The sequence below is a fragment of the Ovis canadensis genome, chromosome 1, assembly GCF_042477335.2.
Source record: "Ovis canadensis isolate MfBH-ARS-UI-01 breed Bighorn chromosome 1, ARS-UI_OviCan_v2, whole genome shotgun sequence".
In the NCBI taxonomy this organism is placed as follows: domain Eukaryota; kingdom Metazoa; phylum Chordata; class Mammalia; order Artiodactyla; family Bovidae; genus Ovis; species Ovis canadensis.
Window position 1 is genome coordinate 88,089,581 of NC_091245.1, and position 21,555 is coordinate 88,111,135.

Below are 21,555 nucleotides of genomic sequence, written 5' to 3' on the forward strand. Positions count from 1 at the left end.
GTTTGGTATTTGCTAAATCTGGCAACTCTTCTCCCATGCTTAAAAATTTCCCCTGGTTTTCCATTACCTTTAAAATAAAATCTAAGCCTTTTAGCATGACATTCAAGTTCTGTATGATTCAGACCCCTGCCCTCTCCATTTAATCCCTACCTCCCTATTCCTTACCACTCCAGCCCCCTCATCTTATGCTCCAGCCGTCTCCAACTGTGTTCCTGGAATCCCAGAGAATGACTCTGAGCATTTTGGAGCTAGGATGGGCCATTGGTCACATTTTCAGATGAGGGCTCAGAGAAATTAAAGACCTGCCCAAAGTCATGAAGCTCACATCACCCATGTTCTTGACATGATCTCAAACCTTGGTCCTACAACACTGAAAGCCACACACAGGCTCCTCTTAGAGTCTGAGAGTGAGGGAAGGCTGGATCTGCTGGCCTGGAGTGGTTCTCAGGGGTCAGCCTCAGCAAGTTGTGATGCCCAAGAGGTTTGCGGGGGGCTGAGTGTTGACCTGGAAGTGTTTCAGACTCAGGTAAGGAGTTCCCTGAGGAATATATATATATATATATATGAGTGTATAGGAGTGTAGGGATGTGCTTCTGAGACTCAGGGTCAGGAAAGCAAGGCCCTGTTTGCTGCTCTGTACTTGGGGTTTTGTCCTGGAGTGGAAACTTACTTCCCCAAGTCCAGTTAGCCGAGAGTAAGGCTCAGGATTATAAAACAGGCAGAATAATCTTGGCTGTCAATAATCCTGCCCAGAAGCCTTGTGGTGACCTCAGGGGGAGACAGTGGAGGCCGTCAGGACGGGAGTGGTGGACACGTTCCCCACAGGGCTTCTGGGCAGGTGTCAGCACTCTGCAGTCCTTGGGAGGCTCTGGCTCTGTTACAGCATACGAAGAAAATATCTCTGCTCAGCGTTGAGAACTTGGTCTCAGTAATTGACTTGTATGATGTCCAAAGACTGCGCATATAACCAGCTCAAAGTGATGTATCATCTTTAGCAAAAAGATTTATCATGGAATCTGAGACAGCTTCCCATTTGTCTAGAACAGAAATAGGAATGACTCTCCTTGCCAGGAATCATCCTTTGTCTTCAAAGCAAATTTCTCCATGGTTGGAGGTTTCCTGGACTGAGGCTGAGACCTGTGGCCAACTTACTGGCCAAGCTCCCAGAGTCCTGGTGTCTCTGTCTCAAGAATCTCAGCTACAGGCAGCAGGGACAAGGGAGAAAGTGGGGCCCTGGGTTTAGGAGCCCCAAGTTCGGAAACTGACTCTGTTACCACGTGGCAAGTCGCTTGGTACCTCAGCTTTTGCTGCTCCATCTGTGAAATGGAGTTTGCGATGTCTGTTTAACTACCTCATGGCAGTAACGGAAGAAGAATATTCATCCCTGCTTCACAAGGAAGCAGTGAGGAATCCGGGTGCAGAGCATGGGTTTTGGGATCTGGCGGATCTGGGTCAAGTCCCAGCTTTGCTGTCTGCTTTTGCCGCACCGTGTGAGTTTCTCAATCTCTTTAAGCTCTGGTTTTATAAAGTGGGGGATCCTCGAAGTCTTTACTTCATGGTAATGTTGTCAGGAAGAAAAAGAGAGGATGTCCAGGAGTCCTTAGAATGGTACCTGGCGCAGGATGTGCACTCAAGGACTGGCTGTCGTCACACACCCAGGCACCTGGGGACCAGGCCGCGCCAGCAGTGACATCTGTTGTAATGAGACAGGCCCATTCCCACATGTCACGTCATCTCAAGGACCGCACACAACTGTAGGCAAGGAAACAGATCTGGAAAGATTGAGGACTTACGAGATCACAGCTTACTTACAACTCATCAGTGGCAAAGGTGAATTTTTACCCTATTTCTAGCTGAACCCAGGATCTGTATTTTTTTTTCCCTGCTACATCACACAGGTTGGTAATGCAGTTGAGACAGTAAAGATGGTCAAGTAAGAGTATCATTAACAGGGAGGACGCAGAAGCTGTGCACAAGAGGTGGAACCAAACGGGCTGGAGTTTATCTTTCACTCTCGCCACATCATAGCTGTGTGACCACGGACAAGTCACTTCCCCTTCTAAGTCTCAGGCCTGTTAGGTTCTCGGCGTGGTAAATGGCATCCCATCCCAGGAGCACTTGCTATTGCTGCTGGTAAACGGCGTCCCATCCCAGGAGCACTTGCTATTGCTGCGTACTGAAGCATGGTACAATGGCCAGTCCTCAGCGTGAGCAGAGTCTACGCAAGGAGCATCCTGTGGGTGATCGGGCATGGTAGCAAGGAGGAGTGACACTGAAATGGGGCTTTGAAGGACAGAAAGGCTTCTGATGAGGGGGGCCAAGGAGAAGAATCTTCTCAGCAGAAGAGATGATGCAGGGGAAGACTCAGGAGAATGCTGGGCCGGTGCGCATGGAAGCTGGTGCCCACAAGGAGGTGTTTCCATTCACCCACTATAGTAGAGACTGCTTTTTACTTTTTAAAAAATCATTTGGCTGTGCCATGCAGCATGTGGGATCTTTATTCCCCGACCAGGGATCAAACCCACATCTTCTGCGTTGGAAGCATGGAGTCTTAACCACTGGACCCTGAGGGAAGTCCGAGGCAACTGTCTTTTAAAATCACTTTCTATGTGCCAGACACTTCGTGATCACTTTGATTTTCACGACTGTTTCTCATATTAGGTGACATTATCCTTTTTCATAGATAAGCAATTGAGGCCTGGAGAATCTAAGTAAGCTCCCCAAGAGAGTCACAAGTGAGCGACAGAGCCAGAACTAATAATTCAAATCTGCCTCCCTAGGGTGCTCTGACCACCCCGCGATTACCTGTCAGTGCTGAATGGACGTGTGCCTCCATCCCACAGTCCCAGCTAGAAGCCAGAAGAGGCTTTTCTAGAAACAGGTTGGGCACTGTCTCTGGACTCCAGCAGCTGGCAGCCTTGGTAAAGTAAACACACCCAGCGTGGGTGCTCAGCTGGTGGTGAAGCAGAGAGAAAGCATGGCCTGCACGGCTTGTTCTCTCACTGCTTCCCCTCCACATCAGAGCATCAGCTCTCACCCCTTGAGCTTGGGGATGGGCTGTTATAGCCAGTCCACTGTCAGGCTGGCTAACAGCCTGTGGTGGTGAGGGGGCAGGGACAGGCAAGAGGCTCTGTCCTCAGTGCTAAAGAGACTGCAGAGGTGAAGAGAGTTAGGGAGATGGAGGATTGCCCTGGGTCACCGTGGCTGGTACCAGCCTCCAGCCTGATGGATTTTAACCTCTGTGGAGCTTGCTGGACACCCTTCCTGAGGCCAGGTGGTTGCAGAGCCTGTGGCTGATGCTGACACATGCAGGCCCATGATAATGTCTGGTTTTGTGTTCTGTCTCCCCCAGAAATATGTCAGTGCACGAGTTTCTTTGTCATCTCTGGTACTCCTGGACCCTACACTGCTGGTGGTTTGAGCTCATGGGATTGAACCACGTGAATCAAGTCTGAGATCAGCAGTGTCCTAACCCAAGGCATGTTCAGAGCTCCCTCCTTGATCCACCTCCATAGAGCACTGCCCTGCACCCCCCTCCCCCTGCACAGGTCCTACCCCAGCACCCAGGGTCCCCTGAGAATGCCCCTCCCCATCGGCCTGCCTGGCTGCGTCCTCCCTCCCATCCTCACGTAAGCTTTCCCCAGCTTCCATGGCCCATCTTACATCCAGCTCCTAACATCCCTAGAGCTCAGCTACTGTTAACCAAATTGTCTTCTATTCACCTCTCCATGTGCCCCTAAGCAGGGCAGCTCTGTGAAGGCAGGAAGAGTCCTTTCCTACCTTTGCACCTCATCCCCAGCCCCAAGCAAGGATGGGCATAGGACTTGGTGATGTTGGAGGGGTTTGGCTGGATGGGGGCAGATCTGGAACATTCTGATCACAGAAAGATTTCCATAGGTGACTGGGGATGACATCTGCCTTTGCTGGATATTGCAGGACTTCTCATAGTTTATTAGCCACTCTCTCCACATGGATCCACCTAGGGGCCAGGGTGGAGTCTCGGCCCAGAATGGTTTTTCCCTCCCCTGAAGGACCCATGACCCCAGCCAGGTGGGATGACCTGGGAGCCAAGGTACCGAAGGCCCCACTGACCAGAGTCACGCTTATATCTCTGCAGCCCGTTGCCATCCCCAAGCCAAAGCAGAGTCCCAGTGAGGGATGGGGAGGAGCCTACGGAGCACACCCACGCTGATTCTTGTCCCAGTTTCCAGCTGACTCGCTGCCTGACCTTGGACAAATCCTTCAACCTTTCCAGGCCTGGTTACCTTCATCTGACAACCAGGGGACTATAACAGTCCTCGAGAGTTGTTAAGGTGCCCCTTACAGCTCTGGACTTTTGCTTCTCTGACTCAGAGGCAAAAATGTCTATTGCTTCTCAAATAAAAATGTTCCTCCCCTGACAGCCAGCCCTGGAGAGATTAATAATTCTGTCAGAGCATCCTTGCATTAAGGCTGGCACTCTGCTGTTTCCCCCAAGACCAGACAGTTTATCGTTATTCATTGTTCATTCCCGTTGTTCTCCCTCTCCTTAGCCCCCCCTCCAGCCCCTTCACCACCCCACCCCCAACATGGGGTGCAGCAACCTGCCATGAATGAACAGTAGCTGGTCACATGGCCCGGTCACCATGGAGACGGATCCCCGAAGACAGAGGTAGGCATCAAAGTCACATGAGAACCCCGGAAAACTGGCTGAGGTATTTATAGAAGCAGGCTGGTGCTTTTATGGAAATGGGTCTATATTTGACTCCCTTACTGAAAGCTTCATGCTGGCTCTGGAGCAAGGCAGGCTTTGTACTTGATTGTCCCTACCCAGGTCTGGGGTGGGGGCAGACAGATAGCCCCCTCCCTCCCTACTGTCTCCCAGCACATTCCCCACTCCCCACCTCACACCCAGCTGATGCTGAACCTGCTCCCTTCTGTTTACACTGAACAAAGCTTCCTCCCAGGCTGGGAGTTTGGTGCTCCAGGATGTTGGGCACGTGAGCAATTTGGGAGACCCTCTTTTACCCCTCAACCCCGAGTACAAACTAGAAGAATGTCCTCACTGCTCTTCATAAACATTAGAATGTACTGTCAATGCTCAAAGCCTTTGCCACTTCTTTCTTCCTTCAAAGTTTAGAGGCATCTGCCAAAGGTGGGCAGGGGGATGTTATCTCATGCACACCCACCTCAGGCACCCTAGAGCATAGACACTACTGTTCTCCCATTTTACAGATGAGGGCAAGGAAGCCCCAAATCAGAAGGAGATTCAGCAGTCCCTGCTCTTCCCGCCGTGCCCCGCTGCGGAGAAGGCGGCATGAGCCTGAACAGAGTGGCAGGGGTTGGGGGTGGGGCCAGGCAGACAGTGGCAGTCTGGAGGAGCAAGGAGAAATGCGTTTTGGTATTTAAATAAGCAAGTAAGACACGCCCATGGTCAAGAAAAATTAAAACGGAGCTCATAGGGCTCAGTGCCAAGTTTCTGATTCCAGGGCCTTCCAGCGCTCATTTTCCTTTCGTAAAGGCAGATTCAGATGCCCCCTTTCTAGAGACCTTAGATGCGTCACAGAGGCAGATATGGCTATACTGAATCGACATGGCACAGACATAAGGTATACCAAAATTCAAAATATGAAAAGTAAATCTTTCTCCCATGCCTTCCCCCAGCCATGCTTGCCCTAGCATTATGCACTATTGTCAGTTTCTTATGCATCATTCCAGAAATATTTTATGCCTCTACAAGTATGTGCAGTATGTACAAACGGTCACACAGCCCTGCATCTTTTTTCGTTTAACAACATATTTTGCAGATGTGTTCACATCAGAACATATAGAGCAGATTTGTTCATTTTCATGGCTGCAAAAAATTTGATTGTGTGGCGGTACCATAAATTATGTAAACAATTCCTTGTTGATAGACATCTAAACTGTTTCCATTTTTTAGTGACAAATACTGCTGAGGGAGTATCTTTGGATGAATGTCTTTAGACGAATGAGTGTGTGCCTTCGTAATTTTGACAGATATGGCCTAATGAGCCATGGGATGCACCTCTGCAATTTTTATAAATGCTGTCTAATTATCTTTTGCAGAGACTGTACAGTTTAACTCTTTTCCTACTAGCAACATGTGTTATCAGCCTTTTTTTTAAAGAAAAGTTATTTGTCAACATAATAGGTAAAATATGGTATCTCACTTGTCAATGTGCATTTCTTCTGCTGTGAATGAAACTAAACATCTTTTTATATGTGTAGAAGTTACTTGCATTTTCTATGAACTTTCTATTCATATCCTTTTATCTTTTTCTTACTGATTTTTAGGAACTCTTTATATATTAAGGAAATACCTTCCCCACTTTCTGAACAGTCACTCCAGATAGCCCTCAACACCCATTATATGGCAGGACTGCCTTAGTCTCTATTCCAGGGAATAGAGAGCTTGTCTGTCTTGTTGAGAGCAGACAGGAAGCAAACAAACATGATTGTGAATTGAGTACCAGATGTGAAAAGTGATTTGGAGACCAATAAATAAAACAGGAGGAGGAACAGGAAATGCCCGTGGTTGTATATCAGACTTAGAAAGGTCTTCCCCACCCAGGCTGTGACAATCGTTCTTCCATGCTTTCTTTTAGTACTTTTAGGTTTCATTTTTTTAAAAACTCAGACTTCTCAAAGAACAAACTTCTGACTTTGATGATCCTCTCGATTGTATATATGCTTTTCTAGTTTATCAACTGTACCAAAAAGATCTTCAAGACCAAGATAATCAGGATGGTGTGATCACTCACTTAGAGCCAGACATTCTGGAATGTGAAGTCAAGTGGGCCTTAGAAAGCATCACTACGAACAAAGCTAGTGGAGGTGATGAAATTCCAGTTGAGCTGTTTCAAATCCTGAAAGATGATGCTGTGAAAGTGCTGCACTCAATATGCCAGCAAATTTGGAAAACTCAGCAGTGGCCACAGGACTGGAAAAGGTCAGTTTTCATTCCAATCCCAAAGAAAGGCAATGCAAGAGAATGCTCAAACTACCACACAATTGCACTCATCTCACATGCTAGTAAAGTAATGCTCAAAATTCTCCAAGCCAGGCTTCAGCAATATGTGAACTGTGAACTTCCAGAGTTTCAAGCTGGTTTTAGAAAAGGCAGAGGAACCAGAGATCAAATTGCCAACATCCACTGGATCATGGAAAAAGCAAGAGAGTTCCAGAAAAACATCTATTTCTGCTTTATTGCCTATGCCAAAGCCTTTGACTGTGTGGATCACAATAAACTGTGGAAAATTCTGAAAGAGATGGGAATACCAGACCACCTGACCTGCCTCTTGAGAAACCTATATGCAGGTCAGGAAGCAACAGTTAGAACAACAGACTGGTTCCAAATAGGAAAAGGAGTAGGTCAAGGCTGTATATTGTCACCCTGCTTATTTAACTTCTATGCAGAGTACATCATGAGAAATGGTGGGCTGGAAGAAGCACAAGCTGGAATCAAGATTGCTGGGAGAAATATCAATAACCTCAGATATGCAGATGACACCACCCTTATGGCAGAAAGTGAAGAGGAACTAAAAAGCCTCTTGATGAAAGTGAAAGAAGAGAGTGAAAAAGTTAGCTTAAAGCTCAACATTCAGAAAACGAAGATCATGGCATCTGGTCCCATCACTTCATTGGAAATAGATGGGGAAACAATGTCAGACTTTATTTTGGGGGGCTCCAAAATCACTGCAGATGGTGATTGCAGCCATGAAATTAAAAGACGCTTACTCCTTGGAAGGAAAGTTATGACCAAACCAGATAGCACATTAAAAAGCAGAGACATTACTTTGCCAACAAAGGTCCGTCTAGTCAAGGCTATGGTTTTTCCAGTAGTCATGTATGGATGTGAGAGTTGGACTGTGAAAAAAGGTGAGCACTGAAGAACTGATGCTTTTGAACTGTGGTGTTGGAGAAGACTCTTGAGAGTCCCTTGGACTGCAAGGAGATCCAACCAGTCCATTCTGAAGGAGATCAACCCTGGGATTTCTTTGGAGGGAATGATGCTGAAGCTGAAACTCCAGTACTTTGGCCACCTCATGCGAAGAGTTGATTCATTGGAAAAGACTCTGATGCTGGGAGGGATTGGGGGCAGGAGGAGAAGGGGACGACAGAGGATGGGATGGCTGGATGGCATCACGGACTCGATGGACGTGAGTCTGAGTGAACTCCGGGAGTTGGTGATGGACAGGGAGGCCTGGCGTGCTGCGGTTCATGGGGTCGCAAAGAGTCAGACACGATTGAGTGACTGACCTGAACTGAACTGATGCTGGTAATCTACGCAGTACTCTTGCCAGGATAATGCCATTGCCAGAGGAGACTGGCAGGTTATCGTCCGTGGGGTCACGAAGAGTCAGGAGTGGCTGAGACTACTGAGTAGGCCTGTATGCATGTTGCCTTTGCCATTTTCTTTCTTCTGTTTTCTTTGGGTCTGTTTCCCTAAACTCTTGAGATGGTTAGTTGGTTCATTGATTCTTCACTCTTTCTTTCTGTTCTAATGTATCTATTCTATATAAATATCCTTCTAAGTACCACTTTTGATAATTTCTGTGGCTTATTTTTTCTTTCATTTATTAATCTCAATACGTCTACAATGTATATGGGTATAAGAATACTGTCAGTCCTATTAAAAATCCATCTTCCCCCTACTCATTTGAAGTGTAATCTTTATCGTATTCTAAATGACTGAATCTGGGTTTCTTTCTGGACTATGTTCTGCTTCATGTCTTTCTCATAAGTAGGACTACATTAATTTAAACTCATGACTTTATACCATGCTTTATCACCTGGTAAATTCTCACACCATGCCCATTACTCTCCTTTATGATTTCCCTGAATATTTTTGCTGATTTCTTTTTCCAGATGAAGCTTAGTATCAGCCTGTTTAGTTAAAAATACAAATAAAATTTAAAACATAGATTGATTCAGAGAGAATTAACATGTTCATTGGGCTTCCTGGGTAGCTCACCTGGTAAAGGATCTGCCTTCAATGCAGGAGACCTCAGTTTGATTCCTGGGTCAGGAAGTTCCCCTGGAGAAGGGATAGACTACCCACTCCAGTATTCTTAGGCTTCCTTGGTGGCTCAGAAGGTAAAGAATCTGTCTGCAATGCATGAGACCTGGGTTCATTCCTTGGGTAGGGAAGATCCCCTGAAGGAGGGCATGGCAACCCACTCAAGTATTCTTGCCTGGAGAATCCCTATGGACAGAGAAGCCTAGCAGACTACAGTCCATGGGGCCACAAAGAGTCGGACACAACTGAGCAACTAAGCACGGCACATTCATTATGTTTTGTCTTCCAGTCTAAGAACATGCTGTTTCTTATGCTCAAACGTCCTTTTGGAGCTCTCAGTGGCATTCAGGAATTTTCTACATGTCTTTTAAAGTTTATTTCTATGTATTTTTTCTTTTTGTTATTGCTATTGTAGCTGAAGCATTTCTAATATCTTCTTACTGGTTGCTGTAAATCTGAAGGTTATTGCTATCGTACATGTTAATTTTGCAACCAATCACTTACTGAATTGTATTAAGTTTTTTAGTGCTGAAGTTTTTAAATTTATTATTATTTATTTATTGGGCTGTGCTGGGTCTTAGTTGTCATATGTGGGATCTTTAATTGCAGTATGTGGGATCTAGTTCCCTGACCAGGGATAGAACCCAGGCCCCATGCATTGAGATCAAAGAGTCTTAACCTCTGGACCACTAGGGTAGTCTGGTTGAGTTATTTTTTAAATGAAGTTTTCAACTTTTAAGGAAAAAAAGTACTTTATATTTTATAACATCCTGGGTAAATGGTTATTTAAACATTCAATGAATTAATAGGTGTAAGGTGCTTAAAGTAGCATTGGGCACATCTTCAGAGCTAATAGCAACAGTGGGAACATTGCCTTGACTTTTAAAAAAAGGGTTTTATCTCATTTAATCCTTCCAACGACCCCATGAGATTAGAGAACAGATTATTTCCATTTTCCAGATAAAGACTCTGAAGATCAGATATACTATGTGATTTCTCAAAGGTCATCTGGCAAGGGAGCGTGGGATTGGAACCTGAGTTTATCTGACCGTATACATCTCACCATCTTGGAGGAGGAGAACATGGCAAGTCCTTTTGTCACATGAAGGACCCTTAAGAATCACTCATCCTACAGGTGAGTTTTGATTTGTATTCTGGATGTTTGTGCAGGAGTGTGTTTAGTTGGGGCACCCACCTTGCTGGATAAGGGCCCTATGGAGTCAGATGCCCCAGCGCCAGCATTCCAGGGCACTGAGTCCCAATAAACAGAAGTTTGGGCTGTCTTTGGAGCTGGGCAGTGGGGCCTGGTCTGCCCTTGCGAGGTGCCTCTTGTTCCTGTGAAGAGCTGTCCATTCCTCTCTTCCAGCACCACAAGGACAACCTCAAGATGCTGATATCAGGTGAGGGTGGTGACGAACCAAGTGGTCCGTGGGCTCACCTGAGTCACACCTGGGGACAATGAGGTGGCTGCTGCTGCTGCTGCTAAGTCACTTCAGTCGTGTCTGACTCTGCACGACCCCATAGATGGCAGCCCACCAGGCTCCCCCATCCCTGGGATTCTCCAGGCAAGAACACTGGAGTGGGTTGCCATTTCCTTCACCAATGCATGAAAGTGAAAAGTGAAAGTGAAGTCGCTCAGTCGTGTCTGACTCTCAGTGACCCCATGGACTGCAGCCCACCAGGCTCCTCTGTCCATGGGATTTTCCAGGCAAGAGTACTGGAGTGGGGTGCCATTGCCTTCTCTGAATGAGGTGGCAGGTACAGGAAAATATCTGGAGGCCCCCTCTGGTCCTCTTGACCCTCTGACTTCTTGCTGTCTGTCTCTCTCCTGACATTTCCCCAACTTGCTCACCACTGGGGTTCTCTCAGACATAGAAGTAAGGCTTCCATTTTGCAGCCTGGGGAGTTAAGGTCAAGAACAGAGAGACTCTCAGGGCTCCTGCAGGGTAGAACCTGGGTACAGAAATTGCTGTCTCCTCTCTGGGAGCAGAGATGTTTCTGAGGGACCCTGGGGTTGCCATCTCCCATTTAAGTCTAAATAGAAAGTCATCACTATAATGTCACTATCATACTCTAAAACTTTCAGTGACTCCCTATTACTTTCTGACATAATTAGAGGCATTTTAGTCTAGCATGTCAGGCCTCCACATTAGCAAATCCAACTTGCTTTCTGGCTTTATCTCTCATTTGTCTCCTAGACCCACAACTACTAAATGGCCTGCCTGGCTGTATCCAGACCTAGGTCTGTGAGGCTGGGGACATTGTAAATTCCTTCACAAGCTTGTCCTTCATTGCTTTCTATTTCTTTAGAGTGAACCTCTAACTTCAGAGAGGACGCTCAATAGACTGGTTACATCTATCCTTTCATTTGAAAATAATTCTATTAGTGAAACTCAAACTTACGTTAGCTCCTTTAGCAGAATTTCACGTTGCTGCTTCATATTTATAGCTTAAATTAAAATTCCAGTTATTTTTCATATGAACTCTGATAGAACTTAGAAGGATAGATTTTGTGAAGAAACATAGAACAGAAATGTAATAGGGAATAAAATCATCTGTGCCGTTTTTACAAAGATTCTTACATGAATCATATATATATATATATATATATATATATATATATATATATATGTATATGGCACATGCCTGCACAGAGAAAATTGGGGAGAAGATTCTCTTCTCCAAGCAATAGAACACTCAGAGCAAAACTGAACTGAACACAAACCCCTAGGTGCTAGCAAAGTCCCTTTTTCAGTGCTTCAGGAAGCATTTGCTTCCTCTTACAGACACAGGATAAAGTTCAGCATTGACTTCTCCTATCTGGGGCTGCTTTGGGGCTTTTGTTAGGCTCTGGCCGAGGCAGAGGAATGTTGTTTAGCTCCTAACACCTTCCAAGTTGTCCTTGACCTACTGTATAAACCCTGCCTCTGAATTCAGCCACAGACTATTGAGGTTAGCACAGTGCCTGACACAGACTACTGCTGCTGCTAAGTCACTTCAGTTGTGTCCGACTCTGTGTGACCCCATAGACGGCAGCCCACCAGGCTCCCCCATGCCTGGGATGCTCCAGGCAAGAACACTGGAGTGGGTTGCCATTTCTTTCCCCAGTGCATGAAAGTGAAAAGTCAAAGTGAACTCGCTCAGTCGTGTCCAACTGTTAGCGACCCCATGGACTGCAGCCCACCAGGCTCCTCCATCCATGGGATTTTCCAGGCAAGAGTACTGGAGTGGGGTGCCATTGCCTTCTCTAGCTCTCCCCAAATAGATGTAGTTGGATTTGAAGTCCAGATCACTGCCTGTAGACAGGAGCAGGTGTGCTCAGAGCTGTATGAAGGGCTGCCATCCTCCAAGGTTGGCACCAGGTGAGCTAGGAAAGAAGGGACTGCTGCCTGCAAGCCCAGGGAAGCCCCGTCCCCATTCAGGATCTTGTTGCTCCCTCCTTAACACATGACTCATTTGGACAAATGACCTCCTAGATGGCCTGATTTGCAAGGCAGAGTTCCAGGTGCTGTTCCATCTGCACGGGACCCCAGGACAAAGACCTCTGTCCTGAGGTCTCCCTTCCAAGCCCCTGGCCCAGCTCCTCACTATGTATCATCACTACCACCATCATCCTCATCACCACCACCATCACCATCACCACAGCAACAGTTATATGTACAGAGTCTTTATTGTACACCAGGCTGCTGTTAGAAAGGTAATACTTGGGGGGGGGGTGGAACTCAATTATTCTCCCCATTGTGCAGATGAGAACAATTGGCCCTGAGGGTTCCTCAGTTCAGTTCAGTTCAGTCGCTCAGTCATGTCCAGCTCTTTGTGGCCCTATGGACTGCAGCACTTCAGGCTTCCTTGCCCATCACCAACTCCCAGAGCTTACTCAAACTCATGTCCATAGAGTTGGTGATGCCATCCAACCATCTCATCCTCTGTTGTCTCCTTATCCTCCTGCCTTCTATCCTTCCCAGCATCAGGGTCTTCTCCAGTGAGTCAGTTCTTCGCATCAGGTGGCCAAAGTATTGGAGTTTCAGCTTTAGCATCTGTCCTTCCAATGAATATCCAGTCTGACTTCCTTTAGGATGGTCTGGTTGGATCTCCTTGCATCCAAGGTACTCTCAAGAGTCTTCTCCAACACCAGAGTTCTAAACCATCAATTCTTCAGCATTCAGCTTTCTTTTTAGTACAACTCTCACATCCATACATGACTACTGGAAAAACCATAGCCTTGACTAGACGGATCTTTGTCAGTAAAGTAATGTCTCTGCTTTTTAATATGCCGTATAGGTTGGTCATAACTTTTCTTCCAAGGAGCAAGCGTCTTTTAACTTCATGGCTACAGTTGCCATCTGCAGTGATTTTGGAGCCCAAGAAAATAAAGTCTGCCACTGTTTCCACTGTTTCCCCATCTATTTGCCTTGAAGTGATAGGACCGGACCTGAATGTTGAGCTTTAAGCCAACTTTTTTACTCTCTTTCAGTTTCATCAAGAGGCTTTTTAGTTCTTCTTCGCTTTCTGCCATAATGGTGGTGTCATCTGCATATCTGAGGTTATTGCTATTTCTCCCAACAATCTTGATTCCAGCTTCTGTTTCATCCATCCCAGCATTTCTCATGATGTACTCTGCATATGAGTTAAATAAGCAGGGTGACAATACACAGCTTTGATGTACTCCTTTCCCAATTTGGAACCAGTCTGTTGTTCCATGTCCAGTTCTAACTGTTGCTTCTTGACCTGCATACAGATTTCTCAGGAGGCAGGTCAGCTGGTCTGGTATTTCCATCTCATGAAGAATTTTCCACAGTTTGTTGTGATCCACACAGTCAAAGCTCTGGTATAGTCAATAAAACAGATATTTTTCTGGAACTCTCTTGCTTTTTTGATGATCCAATGGATATTGGCAATTTCATGTCTCATTCCTTTGCCTTTTCTAAATCCAGCTTGAACATCTGGAAGTTCACGGTTTATGTACTGTTGAAGCCTGGCTTGGAGAATTTTGAGCATTACTTTACTAGCGTGTGAGATAAGTGCAATTGTGTGGTAGTTTGAACAGTCTTTGGCATTGGAATGAAAACTGACCTTTACCAGTCCTGTGGCCACTGCTGAGTTTTCCAAATTTGCTGGGATATTGAGTGCAACACTTTAACAGCATCATCTTTTACGATTTGAAATAGTTCAACTAGAATTCCATCATCCCCACTAGCTGTGTATGTAGTGATGCTTCTTAAGGCCTACTTGAGTTCACATTCCAGGATGTCTGGCTCTAGGTGAGTGACCACACCATCATGGTTATCTGGGTCATAAAGATCTCTTTTGTATAGTTCTTCTGTGTATTCTGGACTTCCCTCGTGGCTCAGATGGTAAAGTGTCTTCCTACAATGTGGGAGACCCGGCTTCAATCCTTGGGTTGGGAAGATCCCCTGGAGAAAGAAATGGCAACCCACTCCAGTATGCTTGCCTGGAAAATCCCACGGACAGAGGAGCCTAGTAGGCTACAGTCCATGGGGTGGGAAAGAGTCGGACACGACTGAGCTACTTCTCTTTCACTTTCTGTGTATTCTTGCCACCTCTTCTTTATATCTTCTGCTTCTGTTAGGCCCATACTATTTCTGTCCTTAATTGTGCCTATCTTTGCATAAAATGTTCCCTTGGTATCTCTAATTTTCTTAAAGAGATCTCTAGTCTTTCCCATTCTATTGTTTTCCTCTATTTCTTTGCATTAATCACTGAGGAAGGCTTTCTCATCTCTCCTTGCTATTCTTTGGAACTCTGCGTTCAGATGCATTTCTCCTTTGCCTTTGGCATCTTTTCTTTATCAGCTATTTGTAAGGCCTCCTCAGACAGCCATTTTGCCTTTTTGCATTTCTTTTTCTTGGGGTGGTCTACATCACTGCCTCCTGCACCATGTCTTCAGGCACTCTGTCAGATCTAATCCCTTGAATTTATCTGTCACTTCCACTGTATAATTGTAAGGGATTTGATTTAGGTCATACCTGAATGGTCTAATGGTTTTCCCTACTTTCTTCAATTTAAGTCTGAATTTGGCAATAAGAAGTTCATGATCTGAGCCACAGTCAGCTCCCGGTCTTGTTTTTGCTGACTGTATAGAGCTTCTCCATCTTTGACTGCAAAGAATATAATCAAGCTGATTTTGGTATTGACCCTCTGGTGATGTCCATGTGTAGAGTCTTCTCTTGTGTTGTTGGAAGAGGGTTCCTAGGTTAGTCAAAATGGGGTGAATTATGAACACTGGCACCTCTACTGCAGGGGCCAATTTTTTCAGCTCAGATTTCGTTCTCCTGTGATAGGCATTGTCCTCTCACTCCTGACTTCTCTCTGTCTTCTTTCTTGCCCCTCTTGCTCCTCCTGCCCCTTAGAAGTAAGCAATGCCCTGTACCCCTCAAATTCTGTCTGATTGACTTTTATGTACTTCCTCTGCCATCTTTTCCTCCACTTAACGAACCCTTTTATGCTTATGACTCCCCAGTTGCATCTCCACCCTCTTTCCTGGACTTTGTGCTCATATTTGAAATCACACCTTACCTTTTCAGCAAATCTTTACGGAGCGTCTACTCTGTGTTGAAGGTGGTCTCTGCTGCGTGGAGCTTACACCCAAGCCACGGAGATTGTGCCTCAGCCCCAGCCACACCAGCAGGTCCTCATTCACAAGCATGATGAGGGCTGCAAAGAAGAAGCTATGTCCACCTGGGAGATGCACTGGACTCTTCTCTAGGTCAGGAGAGGCTCGTGAGGAAGTAGGGTTTAAGTGAATTCTGTGGGGGAGTAGGTGGGGAACGGGAGAACAGGAGGAGACTTAGTGGCTTTGGGCAGAGAGGGCAGAAGGCCTGGAGGCTGAGTCAGGAGAGAGTGGGTGAGCAGGAGAGCTGAGAACGTTGTGTAGATAGTGGGCTGCAGAGAAGGCCGTGGGGAGAAGGGTGTGAAATAAGGCTGGAGATGACAAGGGGCCTTGAAGGACCTGTTAAAGATGTGGGCAAGAGTCTGCAGGCTGGCGATGAGGGTGAGCATATCTGTGCTTCTAAAAGATCACGCTCACTGCTGCGTGGAGAAAAGGGCACAGGACTGAAGTCAGAGTCAGGAGGTGAGAGTGAGAGTTAATGTGGCCAGTGATTATTGCCTGGCCTAGGGTTGTAGCAGCAAAGTTCAAGAGAACTGGCCAGATCCAGAGGTATTTAGGAGAAAAAGTCTCCAGGATTTAGGGATAGATTTTGTGAGGGAGTGAGAAAGCAGCAGCAGGTCTCAAAGATCCCCAACAACGAAACCGTGTCTCTTACATCTATCTGCACTGGCAAGCAGGTTCTTTACCACTAGTGTCATATGGGAAATCTGCTTCATTCCCGATATGGCTTATTATCTCATGACTTTCTTCCCCAATGCTCCTCCATTCTGCTCCTGTTTCTAGATTCTTTATTGTGGTTAGTGACAATACAATCACCCAATAAATAATACCACTAATAACTGTAATTTATTAAGCACATGTTATATCAGATGTGATACCAGATATTTTAAAAGAATAATCTTCTCTGATCACCATAACAACTTTATGGGGTATGTGTTATTCATTTTACAGATGGGGAAATTGAGGCTCAGAAAGGTTATGTAACTTCTTCAAGGTTTCTAGTAAATGGCAGCTGCTGGGGTCCAGCCCCGGTGGATCCAGGATGATTTGAAGGTGGGGACGGAGTCAGCGTCTTTGGAAAAATACATATTTAATCACAGATATAGAGAGATTAGAAATGGATAGTGTAGTAGGAAGATTAGTGGAGAAAAAGAGGCTGAATAACTTGGATTACATGGAATAGCATCCATGCTCCAGATGGGAATTCAGCCAGAAAAACGGGAGCAAGAAAGAAGCGACATGGGGGAATCAGTCTTTCCGGAAACTGACCCGATTTCTTTATTTTTGAGTTTGCTTATATACCTTTTGTTACACATAGGGATGAATACAGAGTCACGTGGGGGTCAGCAGTCCTGATCTTTACCAAAATCAGGTGCTTCACATAAATGTATAAAAAAAGGTCTTAGGGATATTACATCATCTTCTGGCCATGAGTGAGACCTGCTGACATTTTATGATCCTTTCTTTCTGATAACCAAAAAACTTATTTTTTCCAAGCGTGTTTTTTCTCAAACCAGGCACCACCCTCCAAATAAAGTTGCATTCCTATAGGGTGAGGGTGTAGTGAGTTACAATCAAGAAAGGAATTTATTTAACCCAAGGTTAACATGATTAGTCTCAAAGGTTAATACTTATTTCTCCTATATGCTTAAAGGTTAATACTTATTTCTCCTATATGTTAGTTATATTCATTATAAGTGTAGGGAACATGGAGATTTAGCAGCAAACATCAGCCCAACAAATGAAAATCCTTTCACCAATGCTCCCCTTAAGATCTATTTAGTCTTAAGATATGATAAAGTTACATTCTTACATAGCAAGGACACAGTGGTTTATAACAAAGTACAGTGATCTATTACAAAAGAGAAAATCCATTAACTCAAAAAGTCTAGTATTTCTAACATCAAAAACTACTGTATTTCCTTTTCTATATTCCAAATACATTGATTAATATATTCCCAAGTGCCTAAGGATATGGAGGCCTGGTGGTAATCATTGACTCAACAAGAAGAAAAAGCCCTATGCTGATTAAGACTCAAAATACTCCAAAACTCTCTGTGCTGTTTATGGTTGAGAGGTAGTAAACAATCATGTGGCAGGAGTATGGATAATCCTGTCACACAAGCTAGTCTGTCAGCAGAGAGGTTTGACCTGAAACATCCTTGTCCCACCCAGAGCAGGGAATTAGCAGCAATTATTGACACAACAAATGAAGAACCCTTCACCAATATAATTCCTAACCAACACACTATACTAATAATTTCTAACTCCCCAAAAGAATTTGCCTTTAGTAAGTCTAAAACATCTCATGCCTCTCAGATTGGGAGGCTGTAAACAATCACATGTGGCCGGACAAACCTATATAGGTGGGCTAGATAACTTTCAGAGGAGTCCGTAAGTTGAAACACTCTTGTCACGCCCAAGAATTTTTATTGCCTTGGAGCTGTGCGTTTACTCCTTCTCCCAGAGAAACGGTTATGGGGGAGAGCCCCCCGTAAAGTCAGAAGTGTAAGTGAGAGCATAAAACAGACTCTGGTTTTGGGGTTAGATGCTCGGGAACAGGGGTTTCCTGAGGCTTGATCACGCCTTTGCGTATGCCAAGCCTCGTTCCTCATGACCTTTGCCATGGGCGGAATTCCTCACGCTGGCCCCCGGCCGGCAGCCATGATGAAAATGTCGGTCTGTACGACTCCAAAGTCCTTCTCCTTACCCCTCACCACACCACCTTCAAGTTCTCTGCCTTACAACCACCCTTCTCAGACTCTTTCCTTCCCTCTCCCACACCAGGTCAGCCATCACAGGTTTACCTTCTCCAGGGTCTGGGTTCCTTGGACGGGGGCTTCAAGAGGCTGCTCCCAGGCAGACCCCTCCCTCTCCTGGCCCACTCCGCCTACGTCTGCCATCAGAGGCCCCAGAACCTCGCATTGACGCGGGGCTGTGCGTCAAGCCTTCTGTATCACTTGCTACTGCCTGCCATGCCCCTCCACCCCCTATGCATGGCTGGCTAGATCCATCAGAGTGGAAGCTCCAGGAGGGCAGGGATCATTATCTGTCTTGTTCTCTGCCTTATCCTCAGGGCCTAGAATGGAGTCAGGCAAACAGCAGGCTAGCACTAATTAGTGGTTGAATGAAGAGATAAATGTCTATCAGAAGATAATTTATGGGGGACTCAAGTTTTCACAAGTCTCACGAGTAGAGGCACTGATGGCTTTTTGTTCCAGATCATCTTTTTTGAGGAGATTCACACAGCAAACAGCCTTGAAAGGTAGAGATAGTGTCTCCCCCAGCGGAGGGCAGTTTTGTTTGTCCTCCAGTATAATAAATATAAGGTCTCCCTTGGGGGCAAATTGGCAGGTTCGCAACCGATGGTAAAAGGCTGGGGAGTCTTCACATTAGATGCAAGGGTAAAATCTCAGAACCCTCAGAATTCATGACAATGGTCCTATTGCCTTTCAGTAGGACAACTGATAGAGCCTCCACCTCCCATTACTCCCAGACACCTGCCTCTAGTGCCAACGTCCCCTTAGTGTCCTCTAGAGCTGAGTTAATTCATCCAGGCTGCCCACACAGCCTCCCAAGTCCCCGAGGAATGGCTCCCACCTCCCTAGCTGCACCTGCTCTCAGCCCGCCCCTGCTCCATATCAGGCAGTCATCCCAGCTGCATACCTTCTCCGCTCCCTTGCATCTTTGCCCTTATCATGCTGTCCCCTCCACAAGGGTCATCCTTACCCCTTTCCACTGAAATCCTGTCACTGCTTGTGGCCAGGATCCTGTCTCATCTCCTCCGTAAGTCCTCACTTTACTCATCTTGTAGGGTTCTCCCATCCTTCTGTCTTGAATTATGGGTTCCTAGGTAAACCCCACTCTGTCTCTCCCAGAGGTTCCACACCCTCATCTCCCAGAGCAGTGATCTTTGCACCTCCTGCAGCCTCCCCCTTACATAGGAGCTCAGGAGATGAGTGACGTCTTGAGGAGCTGAACCACACACGGAAGGATCTTGAGGAGTGGTAAGGTGGAAGGACAGTGGAGTGGGGAATTGAGAAGAGAGTGAACAGAAGCATGGAGGTGGAAGTGGCCAGGGCAGGGGAATAACCAGGTTTGGCTGGTGCTGAGTTCATACCAGACAGCCGAAAGAGATGGGCCTGGAAAGATGAAGGACGTGAGGCGTAGGCTCAGGAGGGCCTTGGCCATGGGGGTCCCATTTCTCTTTTAGGGCAGAATCTGGTACTGCTTCTCCAGGGTCTGGGTTCCTTGGCCGGGGGCTTCAGGAGGCTGCTCCCATGCAGACCCCTCCCTCTCCTGGCCCACTCCGCCTACGTCTGCCATCAGAGGCCCCAGAACCTCGCATTGACGCGGGGCCGCGCGTGAGTCAGGCCTGCGTCACGGCGCCCCGCCGTCAGGGTGGCCTTTCGCAAAGCGAGGGAACAGTGCGCGCAGCGCTGCGCTCCGCCCCGCTCCGTTCCGCTCCGCAGAGCCGGCGCGGGCCGAGTGCAGGGAGGTTGGCACTGGGCTCTGGCGCCTGCAGCCTCACGCGCTCCCTCCGCAGCGGTACCTGGGTTCACGGACCGCTCCCCCGAGGCCCGAGCACGGCGCGGGCGGGAGACCGACCAGGACCGGCGGCGAGGGAGGGAGCGAGGAGTGATCAGAGTCGCGTGCGCCCGTGCGCGGCTCCGGGTCTCCTCCCAGCCCCGGCTGGGGCCCGTCGCCGCCACACTCGGACTGCTCGTGGGAGGGGCTGTGCGCCCGCCACCCGTCGGGGACCGAAGCTGCTCGGTCCGAGTGCAGGAGCCGAGACCGCGCTACGACCCACGCGGGACAGGTGAGTCGCTGTCCGCGCCCCGCCTGGCTTTATGGGACCAGCCGCCGCAACTTCAGCTGTTCCGGCCCCGCCCCAGCCAGGGAGGCCTAAGGACTGAGGTGCGAGGCGGCGCTGCCCGGGTATCCGCCTGGCTGTGCGAGGGCCCCAGCCACTTGATCCGCCGTTGCCTGGCGACGGAACCTTGAGGCCCGAGCTTCTCCGGCGCTTCGCGGGTGCCCTGCGCCCCGCTCACGGGGTGGACACCCGGCTTCACCTTCCCTGGCCCAGGAGGGCCGAAGAACTCCAGAGGTAATCGGGCAGAGCTGCCGAGGCAAGCGCGCGCGGAGGACCGGGAAGGAGGCCCGGCAAGAACCGCCGCCTAGAGCTGCGCGCCTAGGGTGCAGTTCTCACCGGGAGTCTCCTGCGCGGCTGGGGACCCCAGCCCCAGCCACTCGGCTTCAGGCCCATGACCTTGACAGTAACATTGGCAAGAGAAGCAGAGCGCTCGCGCCTGAGATAAATATTTAATTCCCAGTCTTGGGGCTGGTCCTGGCTGAAGTCGAAGCTAGATAGCAGAGAGCCCATGCTCCCTCCAGGGAAGCGCGTCTGGGAACGGAATGGCGGAGATGCGGACGTAGGTGCGCGAGGTGCAGGTCTGGAGGGGGCGCCGCTTCGGGAGCGAGGCCTCTGCCACGTTTATTCCTGTGCACACCGTGCTCTCCAGCGGCGCGCGATGCTTGTAGTGCTCCAGGGAGGATCGCTCCCGCAGGGGCGCGGCCACCTGCTCTTTCCTTTTAAGGCTCAGACAGCCCCATTAGGGCTGCAAGTGTTCAGAAATCCCGAGGCCACTCACCTTACAGAATCCAGTCGCTGTCAAGGAGAGTTAAAAAAAAAAAATGTTCTCTTTCCTCTTTCGTTCTTTGAGAAAATTTTTATCGGATCGTTTAGATTAAGGAATTTCTAGCCGAAGCTACCTTTGGGCAGTTCAACTGTGAACACGAGGCGAGTGGGTTTGGGTTAGGGAGATAGGTCAGGGGTGTAGAGAAGGAAGCTTGTTTTGAGGGCATTGCTTCTGTTAATGGGAACTTTCAGGAACTAAAAAAATCC